Source organism: Chrysochloris asiatica, unplaced genomic scaffold, assembly GCF_000296735.1.
Source record: "Chrysochloris asiatica unplaced genomic scaffold, ChrAsi1.0 scaffold00029, whole genome shotgun sequence".
Taxonomy (NCBI): Eukaryota; Metazoa; Chordata; class Mammalia; order Afrosoricida; family Chrysochloridae; genus Chrysochloris; species Chrysochloris asiatica.
Genome location: NW_006408547.1, coordinates 11,240,593 through 11,252,980, shown reverse-complemented (window position 1 = coordinate 11,252,980; position 12,388 = coordinate 11,240,593).

Below are 12,388 nucleotides of genomic sequence, written 5' to 3'. Positions count from 1 at the left end.
CTTTCTATCTTTCCTCAGGATTCTTTCCTTGCCTTTGGTTTTGGAGAATCTGATTATATGTCTTGGTGATTTTCTTATGGGGTCTATCCAGTTTGGGATTCATTCAGTTTCTTAAATGTATATATTCTTGTCTTTCATGAAGCTAGGGAAGTTTTCTTCCAATAACTCTTTGAACATTTTCTCTGTGCCTTTTATTTAACCTCTTTCTTTCTGGAATTTGGATCACGTGTAAGCTATTTCTCTTGATGGTGTCATAATTCTTAGTCTTTCTTTGACTTTTTTTTTTAGCTCTCTAGCAGATTAGAATTGAGAGATTCTAATCAGACTCACAATTTGGCCTTCTATTGAATCAGTTGTGCTCCTTTGTCCTTTTTGTGTATTAACTATTTCTGAAATCTTAATATTCATCTTTTGTATTTCTTTTTGCTGTTTTTTATGAGTTCTAATTTTTTGTTTATATTGTCAATTTATTCTTCTAGTGTTGTCCTGAATTCTTCTGAAGTTTTGTTTGTATTTTTCCTGATTTTGTTTACAGCTTTCACAGTATTTTTCTCAAAGCTTTGAAGCCTAAATATCATTCTTTTGAATTCCTTAGCATGTAGTTCCAACATCATTTCTTCATCTGAAGGGTGTTCTAACTCTGCATTTGGATCACTTGTTTGAGGCACTGTTTCATTTCTTCATTTAAACTAAGAATTTCTGTTTTCTCCCAGACATTATGATGTTATATTTAATGATTTTATGCCAGTGTGTTCTTAGATATTCACCACCTTTCTTCTGGTGAGTGTGATACACAATGTGTGTGCACAGTTCTCTGCTTATGAACCACAGTTGAGGACTTGTGTGGCTGGTGTTAGCTGCTGTCTATTCATGTTCAGGTAGTATAGGAATAGATAATAACCCTTACCCAGTACATGAGGCTGAAGAAAGTATGGGTGTGATTGGGTTGTAAGGGTGTAGTTGCTGTGTTCTTTTGGGGGGGGGGATGAAAAATAATAAGCAAAACAAAATAAACAATAGCAGCTACAAAGGAAAAAAAAAAAAGCAAGCAGTGGGAAAAGCAAGGAAACAACAGCTTAAAAAAAAAAGTGTAATAATAACAACAAAGCATAATAAATACAACCAAGGGATGAGAACTAAAAAACATAATATGCAAACTACAAACTAGGGGAGGGATGAAAGAAAAGAGAAATAATAGCAAAGAAAAAAACCCAGAGAAAAGATGAAAAAAGAAGAATGGGAAAAAGAGGAAAAGAAACAGAAAAAAGAAAAGCAGAAAAAGGGTAAAAACAGGGAAGGGAAAGAGAAGAAAAATAAAGAAAGAAAGGAGAAGAGAAAACTGTGGGGGCAGGGGACCCTGAATGTGTCAGCACCCTCTGCCAGCCATGGAGATCCAGGGTAGGAAGGGCATGAGGGAATTGGAAGCCTGGCCCTAATGGAGTTCATGCAGGGAAAGTTTATCTGTGATTATAGGACCTGATCTCAGAGGGTGACTGAGGTCAGGGTACAGTTCTCTGAAGGAACTCTTTAGGGCCCAGATTGCAGCTGGGGTCAGGACAGCTAGTTATAGAACCAGATCTTGGCCTCCTAAGTGTATTCAGGACCTAGCACTGTGTATTCTGCTGATCTGATGAGGCAGAGGTCAGGATCTTCTAATGAGGGGGACATGCACCTACTGCTGCCCTGACCTCAGACAGAGCAGTGGCTGTGAATGGTGAGGTGGACAGGGAATCACTGGCCAATGAGTAGGTGAGGATGGTGCTGCTCATGCTTCTGGTCACCAGGATGCTGTGGGGAACAAAGGATGATCGCACTTTTGTCATCTTCAGTCACCAGGCTGTATTTGTGTTATCAAGCCACTGCCTAGATGGAACACTATAAGTTCACAACAGCTGAGGCATGTCAGGCCAGCTGAATTCACCTTTCTGCCTCTTTTCTTCTCTTGCAGCTTTGGTTCAGTTTCTCTTCCTAGTCAGCATTCTATCCATGATTCTATTCTTTTTTCTGAAGCTTAGAGTTCCAGGATTATCATTCATACCTATTTCATTTGTTCTCACGTGTCTTTGTTGTAGAATGTCTGCGTAGCTTGTCTGCCTCGTCTACCATCCTGACAGAAGTCCCAAACTATGTTTTATTTCATTTTGCATGTGATATTTTTAAGAAACATTGACGAAGCGAAACAAGCTCAGAATGGTAACCATAGTAAAGCATGTACATATCTGTTCTTATAAACAACAAAAGGTGTTTTCTCTTAACAAACCAAAATTTTAAAAAAGTGTTTGAAAGTGCATGTATTGGCTTACAAGCTTTCAAGAGGAAATCTAGATCCAAAGGGTGTGGAGGAAGGTAGAATCTCCACTGAGTAATATCCAGTCTGTCTAGGCGGGGCTGATGAAAGGAAATGTGGAAAGGTCTCTTGTGTTACAATAGTGAATAATTGTTATTAGTACTGATTGTAAAGTTTGGAAATGTAAAGGTAGACATTTTGTAGCAAGAAGGGGAGTGATTAACTTTACAGTCTAGATGCAGAGATCCCTGGGAACATCAAAGGAGAAGAGGGGAGAGCGGGACCCTACCTGGAGAAGCAATGATGGCTGAGATGGAGGCAGAGACGATGATGTGGAGAGATGGAGCAGCTGGGAACTTTAGACATAGAGAGGGAGAGGGACTGTGTGCTGAAGACCGGGGTTAGGCTTGCAGGGTATACCCTTTGTTTGGTTGATGATGCATCGAGGGGATTGTAAGCATGGCAATGAAACGATATACTAAAGGATGAATGTAAAACTAATGTTCTCCCATGTAAACTATCACATAATTCATAATAAAACATTAAAAAAGAAAGTGCATGTATTTATAAATAACAATGTTTTAGGAATGGAATTCCATTTTTGTGCAGTTTGAGAAAATATAGTCCAGACAAGCTGAATATAAAAAGAACCTGATTTATGGTTTGGTACAAGAAACGGTACCCCTTAATAAGGAGCTCTGGTAGCATAGTGGCTACGAATTGGGCTGTTGGAGTCAGCAGCTGGAAACAACCAGCTGTTCCGTGGGAGAAAGATGAGGCTTTCTGCTCCCAAAAGATTTACAGCCTTGGAAACCCTGTACAGGGTCGCTGTGAGTCGGAACCGACTCCATGGCACATAACAACAACAATAAATTTTACTATAGTTCTATAGTTGCTATTGTTGTTGTTGTTATGTGCCGTGGAGTCGGTTCCGACTCACAGTGACCTTGTACAGGGTTTCCAAGGCTGTAAACCTTTACAGGAGCAGAAAGCCTCATCTTTCTCCCATGGAACCGCTGGAAGTTTCCAACTCCTGACCTTGAGGTTCACAGCCCGATTAGTAACCACTATGCTACCAGAGCTCCGTAATAGTTGCTATAGTTCTTGTAAAATAATTTTTGATGTGCTTCATAGGTTATAGAATGGTAAAACACATGATTAATATAACAATAAAGAATAAAAACATTTGTTCCTGTTTCAGTAACATAACAAAAGGAAACAGGATCACAATCACACATACAAGGGCCTGGCTCTACAACTATTCTGTACACAGTTGAAGCCACATCTCTCCCCATCTCAAGATTCTACTTTAATAACATCTGCAAAGTTACTTTTGTAGTGTTGGTGAATAGAGCTCTGGGGATTAGAGTATCTTTGAAGAAATAAAGGGTAAGATGTATGATAGGAAGTGGAGGCATTATCACCCATCATGATTTGTAATGGAAAGGGAAGAAAGACCATTTTAATAAGACTGTGTTCCCTCAAGGTTCCTAAGTAGGGCAAGTGATTTGCCTAATGGTTGGCAGTTTGAGCCCACGCAGCTGCATCACAGAAGAAATGTGTGGTGATCTGCTTCTGTTAAAGCTGCTTTGTTAACAGCATAATATATGTTCTTTTCCAGTGCACATGGAACAGGGTTTCCGGAATAGACCATGTGATAGGTCACAAAGCAAACCTCAATAAATGTAAAAACATCAAAATATTATAAATATCTTCTTCGATCACAACACTATAAAGTTAGACACCAACAGTAGGAATGTTGCTGTTGTTATTAGGTGCCGTGGAGTTGGTACCAATTCATTTCAACCCTGTATGGGGTTTTTGAGAAGTGGCTGATGAGTTTGAACCATTGACCTTGCAGTCCAGTGTTTATCCTACAGTGCTGCATTAGGATTCCATCAATAGGAATATCGAGAAAAATTACTAAATGGGAATCTCAAGGAAAAAATATGAAATATATGGAAATTGAATCAATTCCCACTTAAAAATTACTGGCTAATAGAAGAAATTTTAAAAAATTAAATTAAAAGATTCCTTCAATTAAATGAGAACAAAAACACAGCATACCAAAACCTTTGGGACACAGCAAAAGCAGTGCTCACAAGGAAATTTATAGCAATAAATATACATATTCAAAAAGAAAAAAAGAATGAAAATCATTACCTTAACTCGGCATCTTCAACAATTAGAAACAGAGCAGCCAAGTAAGCTTATAGCCACCAGAAGAAAAGATATAATAAAAAAAACAGAAATAAATGAAACAGAAAACAGAAATACAGTAGAAAGAATCAACAAGACTGGAAGTTGGTTCTCTGAAAGCATTACTAAAAGCCATGACATAAGTATGCATGTGCACACCCATGTTCATTGCAGCACTGTTCACAATAGTAAAAACATGGAGACAGCCCATCAGTAGCAGAACAGATAAACAGCCTCTGGTACATACACAAAATGTAACGCTGCGATGCTATGAAATGTTGAAGAATAGGAATCTGCAAAATACTGCATAATGTGGATGTATCTGGAGGATAGTATGCTGAATGAAATTACTCAATCACAAAAAGACAACTATTGTATGAGACCACTATTGTAAAAGGTCAAGAAAAGATTTTTTAGCTAAAATAAAACATTTTGTGATGGTTACTAGGGGTGGATGGGAAGGGAAAATTATTCACTGGCTAGAGGGCAGACACATATTAAGACTGGGGTGATGGGAAGAAAGGTAAAAAAAATAAAACAGAACAAAATTTTTTTAAAAGAAATATCTGTAAGTTTAAAAAGTATTGTGGTGTTGTGTGCTTTTGCAAAAACATGTGGGAGACGGGTTTGACTTCCTCAGTCTTCACAAGAGGGAAGGAGGATCAAACTCAGTACCAGCGCCAGGTTGATTCCTATGAAGCAAATTTCAGAAATGCCCCATCCCTACAACCTTCTCTACACGATTCAGACATCAGTCACCCCTCCTGAAAAACTCTCTGCTTCCCATCTGGGTTCGATAACCCATTGCAGTGGCCACATACAACTCATGATTATGGAGTTTATTTGGGCATTGAACAGGGTGCTATTTAGGCTTAGAAACAACTCTGATACAGCAGTTTTCCAATCAGGAATGCCTGTTCTCTGCCATACTGTAGGTATGTCTTATTCTTGTCTTCATTCTCTCAGTCATGTGGCCCTTCGATCTCTGCCCTATTCAGGCAAGGGTTACCAAAAAAATTTAAAAAAAACGCTCCCTTACCCAGTCCATGAATGCCCAAAGGGCACATTCTGCAAGCAAGCCTCTTGTCTGAAGGTACTTGGCTTTACTGAGTCCATAGCTTCATAGTCTGAAGCTGCTCTGTGTCTCCATTGTACCGTCTCTGCACTGCCTCTGCTGTTATCGGTTTTCTAGGTAGAGATCTCATGCTCCACTCATGCTTTTCTTTCTTGATGGTTCCTGCTTCTGAGATGACGTTTAAGCCTAGCAGGATGATAAAACTAGTTAGCCCCAGGGTTAGAGTTGTGTGCACCCTATCTGCATGCTCCTGCCAAACTTTGGAAGTCCTGGTGTGGCACTCTCAGTTAATGTGCTGAACTACAAGGTTGGTTTGAACCGCAAAGTCAATGGTTAAGCTCACCAGACCCTCCTTGGATGCCCTGTACATGGTTGCTATGAGTTGGAACTGACTTGACAGCATTTGAAACACCCACCACCATCACCAGTCATTTGATGGAAATTAAGATTTGGATAGAAAAGCCATATCAAGTAGATTCAAGGTACCACAGCTGTAGAATCAATTTCAATTCATAATAACCCCAAGTGATAGAGCAGGGCTAATTTAGGACTTTCTTGGCTGTAATCTTCACGGCAGCAGATAACCAGCTCGTTTTCTAACAGAGCTGGTTGGGTTTGAAGCACCAAGCTTTTGGTTGGCAGAAGTGCACTTAACCACTGTACAACCAGTGCTCCTTCTCTAGACACTAGTCAAGAAATCCCTATGAAGCAGTTCCACTCGGTAACAGATGGGGTTGCCGTGAGTTTGGAATCAACTTGAGACAACATGTTTGAGGTTTCAGTATGTGTGTGGTTCCCAAAGAGGCATGTAGAACTTTTCAGTTGGGAAAAATCTGTGGGTGGTACAAACTTGTTAAGCACAGGATTTCTAACTAAAAGTTGACAGTTTTAGCCCACCCAGATGCACCTTGGAATAAAGATCTGGTGATCTACTTCTGAAATATCAGACATTGAAAGCCCCATGGATTGCACTTCTCCTCTGACACATATGGGACTGACATGAGGTTGAATTAATTCATTGACATTTTTTCTCCCAGTTCTGGAAATCCTGAGTAATAAAATTAGCAATCTTGTCAATTTAGACCTGTAACTTCCCGCATGAAAAAGGTATACGCTTTTCTGAGGCTTCCCCGCCATTCTCCGACTGAGCACATATGAAGCGACAGACACACTTGCTTCGTTTTCATTTGTGAGTTGATCGGTATGCTGGCATTCTTCTGGTCTCTGTTAGCCAAGTAATTTGTACCATTCAAAATGTAGCTATTGTTAAGGAAATTATTTAAAGATGATTCACATGTTGATGGTATTTAGCACCTACTGAAACGATTTGTTGAATTTTCTTCTTTGCAGGATTGCATGGAAATGGGATGGCTTTTTTTTTTTTTTTTTAAAGGTTTATATAAAAATGTCCTATATTATTACTACTGCTGGGGACCAAAACATTTGAGCATTATTTATCCACCCTTATCAACAATTGTGAGGTGGGCCCAGGATCGGGCAGTGTTTTGTTCTGTTGTGCATAGGGTTGCTATGAGTTCATACCAACTCGATAGCACCTAACAACAACAACAACATAATTGTAGAATGGCATTGTAGTATTGGCTTAGAGATATCAGATCTTTCAGAGAACTAAGTTTTGTGGACACCATTAGGTAACGACATTCTCACCATGGCAGTCATTTGATGATACTACACAGTGTTATACCTGGCCTTCAGAGCGAACAGAATAGATTTGGTTTTCTTTTTGCATGGTATAATCTAGCTGAAGTGAAAGCAATATGCTGTTGGGGGCTGTGGTTCCCAGGAGAAGTTCTGGTGACTGCTTAGCAAACAATTGCCACTGCTAGTATTTTGTTGAGCCCTGAAAAGAGTGCATATCTAATCACCTCACCACCACACTGAGGGAACCACAGAGGACTATAACACACACAGCACTCTACATCATAATGGAGAAATTGCTTCTCTGAGTCATACTGCCTGTACTGAAGTTAGTGTTAAGGTTGGAGTTAGGTCTCACAGTGGGATCTGAGAACCAGATTGGTTTCTCAAGTAAGTTGCAATAATATCTTGTGGCTATGACTTTGGCTGCAGAAAGTGCAAACAATTGGATTGTGTTTTTGAACACACCAGCCTTCAGATATTTCCATGTGTAGTTAATACCTCGGCTGATGGATTACTTTCCAACTTTAAAATTACTTCATAGGAGGATATTCCCAACTTAAACACCAGGAAATGGGATTTAAGTTAGATTTTAGAGCTGGCTGATAGTAAGGGTTATTAAATCCTGAAACTAGTTATTGAAGGAGACTGTGAAATCTCCTCTGGAGGTCTTTAATAATCGTTTATGTATTGTCTTACTTGAAGGCAAACAGTATTTTTAATGTGTTGAATTGGATATTGTATATTTAAGGAAACTTGGTGTTACAACAGTTAAGCTCTTGACTGAAGACAGGTGCTGTGCTGGTGGCTAGAACTCATCAGCTGCTCTATGAGAGAAAACATCTAACAATCTGCTCCTACAAAAATTTATTATTAAGTGTTGTCGAGTTGGTTCTGATCCATAACCGCCTATAAAGGGTTTCTGAGAGCTGCTGGTGGCTTTGAACAGCCAACCTTGTGGTTAGTGGTCCAATGCTTATCCTACAGAGACAGACCAGGAATAAAGCTCAATGCCTAGGAAACCTTATGAAGCAGTTAAAACAAGGAATTCCAGCTGATATCTGAATTTTGTGGCTTGTAAAAACAAACAAACAAAAAGTATGATCTATTGAAGAAGAATCCAATCGTAAACCTTTTAAACTGTATTTAAAAGGATAGATATGGGAATCCTGGAGTTCTGGTGTAGTGCTATGGGATAAAGCACTGGACTGCAATTTGGTTTTAACTACAAGGTTGGTGGTTCAAACTCATCAGCTGCTTCTTGGAAACCCTATACAGGGTTTGAGTTCGAACTGGCTTGACGACAATTAACAACAAATATGGGTGTCCCGATGTGGTGCTATAGGCTAAGCAGTCCTGCTAACTACAAATCTGGTGGTTCAACCCACCAGCCATTCTTTGGAAACCCCATACAGGGTAGTTATGAGTTGGAACGGACTTGATAGTACTTAAATATAGGGTTACATGAGACAGATTTGAGTCAGTGGTACACAGCAACAACAACAGCATGAAGAATCACTGCAGAAGGGAACATTCCTCCCTAACAACAGGATACTAACAATGACTTTCAGAAAAGAGAAGGGTTTCTAGAGTTTCTTTTATTTTTCAGTGGTTGCTGACTCTCTGGACCTTCGCCTTGCTTGTTTTTAGCAGAATGGGCAGCAATTTGACTCTGAGAACTTCACCTGCCAATGGAATATATTAGACATTCACATTTCTCATTTTTTATTAGAACCCACATTAGAAGCCAGGTGCGGTGTCATGCTTTTCTTAATGAATTGATTAAAACCAAAGAAGACATATACCTATTTGTGGGTTGTACAAAGCTGGTGGACTCCTGATGTGACACCATAGAATAAAAACTGGACTGCTAACCATAAGGCTGACGGTTCAGACCCACCAGCCACTCCTTGGAAACCCTATTGTTGTTGTTGTTAAGTGCCGTCGAGTCGGTTCCGACCCAAAGCAATGCTGTACAGGGTTTCCAAGGCTGTAAATTTTTACGGGAGCAGAACGCCTCATCTTTCTCCCGCGGGATAGCTGATAGTAGCTGGTACAACAACAAAAAAGAGGAAGACCCCCAATGAGATGGATTGACACGGTGGCAGTAGCAACGGGCTCAAATGTAACAATTGTGAGAACGGCACAAAACTGGACAGTGTTTTGTTTTGTTGTGCAGAGGGTCGCTATGAGTTGGAACACACTTGAGGGCACCTAACAGCAATAACAAGAAAGTTGGTAGTAGCTAATCCAGTGGTTGACTCAATCATAAGTCTAAGAAGTCTAAATAGGTAAACTGATAGATCAAAAAGAGGAAAAGACAATTTACTGTTATTAAGTATACTATCTTTGAGTCCTGGTGTGGCGTAGTGGGTTAATGTGCCAGACTGCAAAGCCATTTGAACTGTAAGGTCAGTGGTTCAAGCTCACTAGCTGCTCCTTGGAAACCCTGTACAGGGTTGCTATGGATTGGAATTAAATTGATGGCACTTAACAAGTAAAATATCTTATAATTAGTTAAAAAAGAATTACAGAATCTAAGGATCTCATCACAGCTTATCCATGAAGTCAATCCTATAGGCATGGTGCTTACAATATAGACTGCTGTATTGGCTCTGGATCAGTGAGGTACCGTTCCTCGGGAAGCATAGACTAAGCAATAGATAGCAGGAGTTCAGAGGACTGGTGGGTTCTTCTCAAAGAGAGATGGAAGGCTGCACAGATGTTCTTGGTAATTAGTAGGTACTTAATAAATATTTATGCAAAGATTAGATATCAAATCTGTAGATTTCCTAAAACATATTTATCTAACATCTTTTCTTTTTCTTCTCTAAGAGTAGCTCTTGTAATCACATAAGAAGATTTTTCAGTCTACTTGTTCATCCTGAATCTATTCAGCATTTTTTGTCTTTTCCATAGACACAACGTTCTCAAGTATAGTTAACGCTTCCTTCTCTTTATTTCCCTAATAGTCAGGTATAGAGTTCAACAATCTAGTGCAACCTCCCCACCCTCACTCCTGACCCTAATTCCTCATCACAGTAAATTCTTCCAGAAGAAAATTTCCCAGATGTAATTCAATGTCATTCTGATCACTAACCTCCAGCACACACACAATTACATGCTCACGTTAAACATGGTTGACACTAATAATTGTTATTGGTTTACAAATTGTTCTACAAGAGTTAACAGTTGTTCACTTGTTGCTTTGTATTTTTTTTTTTATGCTATATGTGTGATTTTATGAGGAATAAAATTTACAATAGTTCAGTTTTGAGGAATATAAAAAATTAACATTACTATTCATGTTAATTATTTATAGTCCTCAAATTTTATTAATTCATACATTATTAATGAATTGAAGTATTAAAAAAATGCTAGGATGAAAAGAGTGATTCCAAACTGAATCATTTGTTTAATGCAATATTGGAACTTGATAACATGACCTTCCTTCTAGAAAATTCGATTTAAGTGATTGCCACCTTTAAGAAATAACAAAATTTGCCACAGATGTGATAATTATCAAATCATGTGTTGTATTTGTACAAATATATATATTGTAATTATTGTGACTCTCTGTAGGCTGTTACTTTATTGGTGTACTTATAAATAAACAAAGCACGGGATTTAAGGACTGTGCCCTAAAGGCTTAGAATTTATCTCACTCAGTCACCAAAATGTAGACGTAAATAAATATTGACAATATACAAGGATTGCCTCATTGCTTTCTAGGTCACTGCTAGAAATCTATAGAGAATAGATGATGATAGATTCATTTTTAAGATAAAGCACATGACATATTCAGAAGGAAATTACTACTGTATATATAAGACCTTATATTAAAATAAATTAAGAAAATTATGCAGACGTGGGAAAAATGAGAAGTGGTTTATGAAAATTAAAAACCAAAAATTAGGATAGATATTGGTAGTCTGAGGAGTCCAGTTTAACCCATGATTGAACTATTCCAGCCTGGGGTAGATCTAAATGGCTACAGCCATGATGAAGTATTGAGAACTTGCTAAATGCCAGAAATTATGCTATTGACCCTAGATACAGAGATAAGTGAGATAGCATTCATCAGGAAGTATACAATAAACAATAGATAGATGCAGATGGGTAGTTACCATCTTGTTAACTCCAAATTAAGGAAACCTTATTTTGTACAACAGAACAAAACGTTGTCTGGTTCTGTGTGATGCTATCACAAATATATTTCAATCGATCCTGGAGGATACTATGCAAATCCATCTCACCAGTGGTCTTCCTTGTCTTGCTGGTCCTCTACTTCACCAAACATGATATCCTTCTCTAATGATTGATCCCTTCTGATGAGTAGGACAATGTTTGTTGTGATCCATGAAGTTTTCCTTGGCTAAGTTTTAGAAGTTGACATAATGCCTTTCATCCTAGTTTGGGTCAGTCTGCAAGCTCCTTTGAATTCTGTCCACAATGGGTGACCCTGCTAGTATTTAAAATACCAGCATCATAGGAATGCACACACTGGAACAGTATGGCATTCTGATAGAAGGATGAGAGACAGTAAGAAATAGTGATGTTGCACTGCTAAAAGTTGCTATGAGAAGGGTAAGTGATGGGCTGCTATTGATAAGTTTGACAGTTCAAACTCACCAGGCACTCCTCAAGAGAAATATGAGATTATCTGTGCCTATAAAGATTTACACTTGAAAACCCTATATAAGTTGGGATGTATTGAAATCATCTTGATGGCAGTGGGTTTGATTTGAGTTTTTTTCGAGAGGGTTAAGCATAAATGGTTTGTTGGAATCCAGAGATGGGACAACCCAACCCAATCTACAGAGTTCAGAGAAGGCTTACATTAGAAAGTGGTGAGAGATGTTGTAGTTGGATTCTGAAGAGCCATACAGCTAATCAAGTAAATAAGTGAAGTGACATTATATAAGGAAGAAAGGTGTCCCAGGCAGAGAAAAAACATGTGAAATAATCCAAGAGGGGAACACAAACATCGATGTTCCTGAGACTGCAAGTAAGATAGGAATGTGTGGTGAACAGAATAATGGCCCCACAAAGAACCTGTGAATATGTCAGATTACATGGCAGTGGGGAATTAAGGACTAGAAGGACTTACTAACCAGTTGATTTAAAAATAGAGACATTATCCAGTATTACCTGGGTGGGTCACCTGT